The sequence below is a fragment of the Macrobrachium rosenbergii genome, chromosome 21 (assembly GCF_040412425.1).
Source record: "Macrobrachium rosenbergii isolate ZJJX-2024 chromosome 21, ASM4041242v1, whole genome shotgun sequence".
In the NCBI taxonomy this organism is placed as follows: domain Eukaryota; kingdom Metazoa; phylum Arthropoda; class Malacostraca; order Decapoda; family Palaemonidae; genus Macrobrachium; species Macrobrachium rosenbergii.
This window is the reverse complement of record NC_089761.1, coordinates 51,144,273-51,154,272: the sequence shown is the minus strand read 5'-3', so window position 1 is coordinate 51,154,272 and position 10,000 is coordinate 51,144,273. Positions and strand designations below refer to the sequence as shown.

General features: G+C 35.7%; 1 protein-coding gene across 1 annotated transcript in view; it reads right to left on the bottom strand.

The window, feature by feature from the left end:
• Window positions 1-10,000, bottom strand: part of LOC136849486 (zinc finger MYM-type protein 6-like) — a 159,046-nt gene that overhangs the window by 141,629 nt on the left and 7,417 nt on the right. The gene's annotated exons all lie outside the window — the stretch shown is intronic.

Here is a 10,000-nt window from a genome sequence, read left to right as displayed (position 1 = left end):
ACGTTTGTAGCTTTCTGATTGTATATGAATCACGGTGATGTGATAAATAGTCATAATATGGTTATTACGATGCGACAAACGCACTCACACGGTCAACATGGCAGAGGTGTGGTGGATATCGTCTCCAAAACGCAAAACACCTGAGTTCGACGGGTGAGTTGATGGGAGATGTTATTCACTTATACCTCTCTTTGTGGCCGATTTCGTTAGTGCGTCACTGTAGTCCTGATTCCTCGCCCGTCGCTGGTTCGACCTCACGGGACGGTGGACTTATTATCAACAAAAATTCCCCTTCGGTAACATATATGAAAATATATTATTTCCGAGGGTAGAGTGAATTGATATTAAAGGACGTTTGTAGCTTTCTGATTGTATATGAATCACGGTGATGTGATAAATAGTCATAATATGGCTTAAGTGCGACAAACGCACTACACGGTCAACATGGCAGAGGTGGGTGGATATCGTCTCCAAACGCAAAACACCTGAGTTCGACGGGTGAGTTGATGGGAGATGTTATTCACTTATACCTCTCTTGTGGCCGATTTCGTTAGTGCGTCACTGTAGTCCTGATTCCTCGTCCGTCGCTGGTTCGACCCACGGGACGGTGGACTTATTATCAAAAAAATTCCTTCGGTAACATATATGAAAATATATTATTTCCGAGGTAGAGTGAATTGGATATTAAAGGACGTTTGTAGCTTTCTGATTGTATATGAATCACGGTGATGTGATAAATAGTCATATTATGGCTACGTGCGACAAACGCACTACGGTCAACATGGTAGAGGTGGGTGGATATCGTCTCCAAACGCAAAACACCTGAGTTCGACGGGTGAGTTGATGGGAGATGTTATTTACTTATACCTCTTGTGGCCGATTTCGTTAGTGCGTCACTGTAGTCCTGATTCCTCGTCCGTCGCTGGTCTGACCCCACGGGACGGTGGACTTATTATCAACAAAAAATTCCCCTTCGGTAACATATATGAAAATATATTATTTCCGAGGTAGAGTGAATTGGATATTAAAGGACGTTTGTAGCTTTCTGATTGTATATGAATCACGGTGATGTGATAAATAGTCATAATATGGCTTACGTGTGACAAACGCACTACACGGTCAACATGGCAGAGGTGGGTGGATATCGTCTCCAAACGCAAAACACCTGAGTTCGACGGGTGAGTTGATGGGAGATGTTATTCACTTATACCTCTCTTGTGGCCGATTTCGTTAGTGCGTCACTGTAGTCCTGATTCCTCGTCCGTCGCTGGTTCGACCCCACGGGACGGTGGACTTATTATCAACAAAAAATTCCCCTTCGGTAACATATATGAAAATATATTATTTCCGAGGTAGAGTGAATTGGATATTAAAGGACGTTTGTAGCGTTCTGATTATATATATATATATATATATATATATATATATATATATATATATATATATATATATATATATATATATATATATATATATATATATATATATATATACGAAAGTAAGAAAAAAATGTTCGTGTTAGTTTTCTAAAATGTGATAAAACGTCGTTGTCTACCGTTGAAAAACTGTTACAGGGAGACTTTTTTTTCCCAAAGGAAGAAAAAGACGAGACAAGACGTTCCGTTTCACCAGGAGGATTACCTTAAGAACCCTTGAAGGGTCCTCGCATCCTTCCAGCCGCTCCTCTCCTGGGTATCCTTTTCTCTTTCCTCAGATTCCTGTCATTATTCAGAGACACGTTTGCACTTGCCACTTAAAGGTTTCGTCATTCGAGAAAAATCCTTTTGTTTCCTTGCCTTCTTTTTATTTACGCTACAGTCTTTTGACATCTAAAAGCGTTCCCGAGAGCTTTTAAGGAATTCCCAGGCTTGGAATAGGTCCTTTATTCATTAAAGTGGAACTGTCACTATAGTCTCAAAAGTGAATTTATGTTTTCATCTTTCTTAGATTGTAGCTTCCTTTTTTTTTTAAACAACGTTAATGGGTTTTTAAGGATGAAGATCTAATGTGTGTTGTTACTCTGTCTCAATCCCTTCTGATTGTTTCTTATTCACTTTTGATACATGTTAGTGATTGTATAAACAGGAGATATACTGTACACAATAGACAATAAATCTGAGGATGTTGCCCTAGGCACTACTAATATGAATGCTCTCCTTTTTTCGTATTTCTATAACCTTATTTTCAGATTTTCAGTATATATGAGTGAGTGATTTCATAAAGCGGAGAAACAATTAACAGACTCTAGCTGTGAGGTGTTGGCGGTCCAGCTTTTCCAAAATAGAAACCGTATTGGATGCCCTGTGTCCAAATCTGGTTGAGTGTTCCCAAAGTGCTGCTTACATATTATATCTGGTCCCGCTCGCACCCAAATAGGAATCTATATTCAACGAGTTATGCGTGTTGAATATTTATACGTCTGTTTGCGTCACCCAACGTATCATTTGCATATTGTTTTCTCCTGCGCCGGATTGTTTCCGGGAAAGTGTTTCATCTCCTCAGTGAACGAAACGAATTTATTTTGTGGGATTTCAAATATAGAGAAAGCAAGATTTGTTGTGGGGGTTGGGAGGGAGAGGGGGAGAGGCTTCTGGTTGCCTAGCCATTTCCCCCTCCCACACACATGAAAAACATGTTGGGAAATATGTTTATGATGATTGATTTTGAGCTATTGTAATGTTTAAATCCGATGGCGGCTTCAGTTTATGGACAAGAAGAATAGCACAAACAAAAGAACTGCGTAGTTGTGTGTTTACATTTTAAATGACGCATTGGTTTTCTTCTAGTTTCATTTCAAGATTTTCTTTAAACGACGATGGAAGGATAAAGATGGTAGAAAGATAATAGTGTATATAACCTTCCCACCAAATAAATACAGCCTTTCAGATAAACAGAATAATTTTCATTTGATAAATAGTATAAGCAGAAAGAAACAATTAATGAACTTTCTCTTACGAAGAGACTGTAACTATAAACTTTATATTATATACGTTCTTACTGCCATGAAAATGACTGAATTATAAAGTAAATATTCAGCTAGTTTCATGTATTTTCTTGAAACTTGAATCTAGTTAGTGTACAGACTGGGGTTTTATAAACAGGAAAATCTGCTTTTGCATTTTTAAACCTTTATTTATTTCATCACAGACTGTAATTATTAACGTAGAATAAAATCCATCACTTATGGAGAGTCATTTTGAGTATGTTTTTGTTTTACGATTTCTAATTTTACTGCTTACGAAAAAGTTTTTTCGTCGATGGGGTCCTCTTCGGTTGCTTTTGAAGCATTGAAAAAGATGTTAAGGTAAAAAGTCCCAGATATTAAGAAATGTATCATTTCTGACAATTTTCCAAACATGATAAGGTATTCCATTTAAATAGGAATCTCGAACTTTGTTGAAAAATTACACAATTAGCTTTGGCATGGCTGCCAATTTGTGAATGTTTGGCTCTAGCATCGTCAGAGCGAGTCATACATCGCCTCTTCACTCGCTATCGAGGCGATTTCGAGTCTCTAACAGTAGAGAAATAACCAGAGTGTAGCTTGACTCAACCGCGTAGGATGTTTGGGAGGCGAATGAAGGCAACTAACATCTGTCCAGAGTAATGGGTACGCTTTAAGCATTTATTCGATCATTAACACCTTCTGGTGTCTTTCACGTTTGAACCTCGCTTGAACTATGGTGGTGTTCTGCACTTCTTTGTGGTTCCTTTACTGGGTGGTATCAATTAGGTGCATCAGCTCGAACATCCGCAAAAATTAATTTGTAGACTTTGCACAGTCACAAAGACCAAACTGTTGGATTTAGACAGAAATATGTGGGTTTCCTACACAATAGGGAATTTAAATGCCAAAATTGGTAAACTGCATAGTATCAGTGAATCTCTAATCATTATTGCAACAACTCGACTGAAAAGTGCAAGATTCTCCTTTTCACCTCTTGTGTGAAGGGAATGAAGAACTTGAATTCTGGTATCACACACCAAGGTCAGGTGGCAACTGAAGGTGAGCTTGCATACCAATACAGTCGCTGGAGATGGTCTACAGACACGACATGCTGGATTTAGCTGCCCAGAAAGGAAACTGAGCAAACTCCTGCTTCCCTAAGTACAGCCACAACAGCTTGAGTTTCTGGGTGAATGCAGTGATTGCCTCCCTGCAGGACAGTATGTTGGAGTTTTTCCTTGGTGCTCTTTGCTCTGGATATTTAGTATGTCGAAAATGTCCAATATGTAAAAGATGTCACAGTTTCCAATCTGCAAGTTTCTGGCCAAGTAACACACTACCTAGAACTAGATAAAAAAAAAACAAGATAACGCTGCCCTAGAGTGCAATGAAACGACCACAAGCAGCTGCCCTTCAGTTGCCACCTGACCTTGGTGTGTGATACCAGAGTTCAAGTTCTTCATTCCCTTCACACAAGAGGTGAAAAGGAGAATCTTGCACTTTTCAGTCGAGATGAAAGCCTTTCGAGCACAACAAGCAGTGCAGTAATGATTAGAGATTCACTGATACTGTGCAGTTTACCAATTTTGGCATTTAAATTCCCTATTGTGTAGGAAGCCCACATACTTCTGTCTAAATCCAACAGTTTGGTCTTTGTGATCGTGCAAAGTCTACAAATTCTCTTTTTTCTGAGTTTGGAGGAACGTATTCATTTGAAAGTGAGGTCATGGATTGCAGGCATCTATACTAAGTTGAAGGGATTGAACGAACGCATAAATAGGATATTTAACAGAATATCGAATGCATTTTTTCTGAGCTGCACTGGCCATGGTTAACTTGAATAAAAAATGAACCTAATCAAAATTCAATTTGATCAGGAAAATAGGATTTAAGTATTACATAAAAACGAGAAGGCTGTCAACTTCTCACGTATTTTGAATGAAAATAACTAGAAATAAATAAAAAGTATTATATAATTAAGCAAAATTGTAATATAGACTGATAAATAGTCTATAACCGCCATAGGTATTAATGTATGTAGGGCACTTTACCATTGTACAAAAATGCCCAATTTATAGTTGCGGAACTTGTCCCATCTATACCTTTGTTCACAAATAAGATATTGGAATACGCCGAAAAAAAAAAATTGCATAGTCTTTTAAAAGGGAAACAGTAACCCTTAAACCCTAAGTTTATTGATGGCTAAACAGGGGCGTAAGCTCATGTCAGCCACTTGGGGTTGGGGTGGGGTAGGAGGGATGATACATTGGAGTTACTAGTCATAAAACTAATGAAATCAAATTCAGTACAATGGCCATTCAACCGTGTGGAAACCTGTGTAACAAACTTAATGCATTATGTTGTCGATGCATAAATAATTTATTTGCATTAAATTAAAATCAAAGGCACTTGATGAATCACGCATTGTTGCAAATCATCACTGTCGACAAGAATTAAAATTAATATTTTAATCGGACGTGCATATTTCAGTGAGTAAAATGAGTTGGAAATAACTCGCCTGGTACATCTGCACGGACGACGACAGCGACACAATGCTAGCAATTTGCATCAAGTGCCTCTTCACTGGGGGTATTTACCCTCTCCATCCCCCCAGGTTCTATGCCCATATGGCTGAACAAAAAATTACTCTTTGATAACAGCGCCCATATATCAGCACACACTTTATAAGCAAAATGAATTTCATTTTGCTTACCAGGAACAAAATAAGTTTTCCCAGCAACTTCTGAGCGCGGCAGCTTATGGAAAATTGAGGAAGCTCTTGGTGATCGTGTGGTTCGGTTGTGCTAAATAGTGTAATTATTGAAATAGTGTAATTATTTCGGTGTGTGTCAGCTTACCCCTGTTGCTAACTTGCAAGTTTTACGCAAGGGGAGACCAGGGCAATTACCTTCAGTTTCCCATAAACCGCCATATTGAAAAGTTGGTGGAAAATTCCAGTTTTGATGCTGGAAAGTTTATTTCCTTTCCTTTATACCGTATGCGTTGGCATGTGTCTGGTCACAAAGGTGTAATGCGCTGTTTAGCCATCATTTACCAGTATTAAAGCTTTAAGGATTATTTTCCCTTGAAAAAATCATGGGAGGTTTGTAATTGCAGTGAAAATGACGCATGTAGCAATTCAAGAATACCATCTGACCCAAAAATTAAAGTTTTTGTGGCCTTCTGCGGTCCCAATTTTTCTAATTTCATTCTGTGTCCACCGAAAACTTCTCAGGCCGCCGGGGGCCATATGGCCCACGTTGAGAAACGTTGGTCTAACGTGGTACCACTTCAGAGTAGCGTTCATGATTATATTTTAAAATAAAATTTAATTTTTTCGGTAGTAATGGGAAATTCTCATGGTACAAATTTATAAAAGAAAATGTAGTATAAAAGACCTGTCATTATAAGAGTTTTTCCTTCACGATAATGAAGAATTAAATTATCAACTGACAATTTTTTTCCTTGTTATATTACTGCGGCATGTATTTTTCTTAGGATTTTTAGTAATCTCCAGTGGTGAAGCTTGAGAGAGATTTAATTTTGCTGCTTGCTAATTATAAATAGCAAGAATAATTTTTTAAAATAAATTTCTGCATTTCTCTGTTTATGTAATACCCTCCTATAAAGCACATTAATTCAAACACACACATGCGCATTATATACTGAACCGTTTCAACAAGAGGTCTGTTGGCGGACAAAGTTGTTGAGGATTTTTAAAGATCTACTTTTTCTTTTTCACTGTTTGGAATACAGTTGAGTAATATATCTTCGTGTCACAGATGATTACCAGCATTATTACACACACACACACACACACACACACACACACACACACACACACACACACACACACACACACATATATATATATATATATATATATATATATATATATATATATATATATATATATATATATATATATATATATATATATATATATATATATATATATATATATATATATATATATATATATATATATATATATATATATATATACACAATATATGTGTGTATACATTCATAAATTATAGTCCATAAATATCACTTAATACCCAGTTTGCTCTCCCTTAGGAATTACTTACACCCAATTGGAATTATAGTTAATAAGGGCTTCATACCCGGCAGGATTCGAACCTTTCCATGGTTTAGAGACGGAAATATACTGTGACTTTGATATTAACACCATCTTCTTAAGAATTCTTATGTTACTGTCGCATTTAAGAAAAATAAAACAATGAATCATGTACTTATCAAGCACTCCCCCCACCCCGATACTAAAGGGTATGTATATAAAATTCCATGAAATTCTTGTGACAACTTTTATATTGGCCAAACGGGTAAAACACGGGAAAAGAGAATAGAACAGCGTAAAATATGTGTGAGATATGCACAGGGGAACAGTGGTATTTTTGTTCATGTTGGTGAGAATAATCAAGCTATCAACTGGGAAGGGGCAAAAAGGATTGTATATTCTAATAATGCACCGGAAAGGAATATCATTGAATCTAGCTTTATAAAAGAAAGTTACAGCCATAATATGAATATCAGTCAAGGGATGTATAAACTTGATCCTTTAATATCAAAGGAAATTTTTAAATTGTTTAGATTTTAAGATAGGCAATAGAGATGTATGGAAATAAGATTATCATATTTGTAAACACAGTACAGAGTCAGCAGTGCTAATGAGTTTTTCAACCCCGCCCTCCTGACACCTGTCAGGTGTGGACCTATAGTCTCCTATGGTTGGTACGTTTATCAGTATTGTCCCCTGAGAGTATGTTGTGATTTTTAGCCAAATGAGTTTTGAAGGCCACTCCTACCTTGACACCGGCCTGTGGACGGATATGTAGTCTCAAACGGTTGTGTATGTTCGTCACTACCGTTTCTGTAGTATATATATGTGTGACTTCTAACACCATGTATCAGTCCTTCGTCAGTGGCTTAGAAATAAAGTCGAAACCGGTCAGACCTACACCCCACCTCTTATTTTTCACTCTGTGGTATATATATATATATATATATATATATATATATATATATATATATATATATATATATATATATTTTATATATATATATATATATATATATATATATATTATATATATATTATTGTATATATATACTATATATATATATACAGACCGGAAAGGGATGCTCATGTATGTACATATATATGGCAGACCCTTGATCGAAGCCAACCCATGCTTTTTCTTCCTTTCAGGAAATATCATGCTTTGCCCTGCATCGGTTGATGTGTTATTGACAGTTCGCGACAAAGTTTCTTTGATCTTTATATGGTTTTCAAATATACAAAAAAATCACAAGTCAGAAGGAGGTACACTCACGACTTGATACCATTTGAAATCGGTTCATTAGTGTTTTAGATTTCCATATTTATATATATATATGTATATATAAAATATATATATATATATATATATATATATATATATATATATATATATATATATATATATATATATATATGTATATATGTATACATACAGTATATATATAATACATATATATATATTTATATATATGTGTGTGTATATTTGTGTATATATATATATATATATATATATATATATATATATATATATATATATATATATATATATATATATATATATATATAATATATATAACATTCCACTGGACGGATGAATTATCCAGTTAGACATTCAAAGTAGGAACGTATATATGATAGTATAATACGAAGCAATTGAAATTTTCAACCCATTACTTTTGTGAATGCGCGTATACAGACATAATACATGGAAACGTTTATGAAGACACGAAAAAAAAAGGAATTTGAACCGAACTTACTACCTTAAATCGCTATCATATATGCTCAAAATAGAGCATCACTGAGTCGTCTGCTCAGACAAATCTTTCACATCCGGGAGTTGATGTTGTATCGGCATAATGATAAAGGCTGTCGAATGTTGAAAGTGTCTGCGTTCTCTGACAGACGGGTAAATTACAGCCTTTACATACTCGTACTTCACCTCCTCCCCTGCTTAATAAAAGTAAAGCATAAATTAATATCTGAAGAAATTATATATGCAGTGTAGTCGTTTTCGATGAATCTTGGATGCAGTCGACTCTAGGCTCTCCCTCTCTCCTCTCCCTCTCCAAAAAAATTAACTGAGAAAGCTGCAAACAATAATAAACAAGTAAAATATGCGCCGAAGTTTCATCGGCGCAATCAAGTTTTCTGTACAGCCGCTACAGCATATAATCAAAGCCACCGAAAATGGATCTATCTTTCGGTCGTCTCGGTATAATGCTGTATGAGCCGCGGTCCATGAAACTTTTAACCACGCCCCGGTGGTGGCCTATCCTATATAGCTGCCAGAAGCACGATTATGGCTAACTTTAACCTTAAATAAAATAAAAACTACTGTGGCTAGAGGGCTGCAATTTAGTATGTTTCATGAATGTAGGGTGGATGATCAAAAAAATACAATAAAAATTAAATCACATAAATTTTATGATCTTTGTGTTCACAGAATCGTGCGGACGATCAGACAAAGCTGCACAATTGTTTACAGAAAACTAAAAATCATAGTTAAATAATAAAATTTTGATTTTGTGTTCACGTCGGCATGATCGTACTGCACTGTTTGGTTACAGTCATAGAAAGTTTTAAAGTATTAGTCTTTAAAATACAAGCAAGGCATCCATGTATTTAAATGAGACTTCCATGAACAAAAATATATTATCTTAAATAATCCACCATTTCTTATAGTATAGGCTTGAATGGCATGGATTATTATTATGTTGATAGACTTAAGGTCGTAATAACAATGCAGATTGTATCAAATATAAAAATCCGCTTCATAAAGGGTGAAGAAATTCAGTTTGGTTATCTAGAATAAACACCCAAAGAGTGGAATGTTAAGCGACTTAGAATTCAGACTTATGCAGAGTTTCACTTGTACTGATGACTTGAGCATTGGAATGAATTTAGGCAATTGATGTATATTTCTTAAGGTACACTAATCGTAAATTTGAGAAGTACTTTAGTAGCTTATC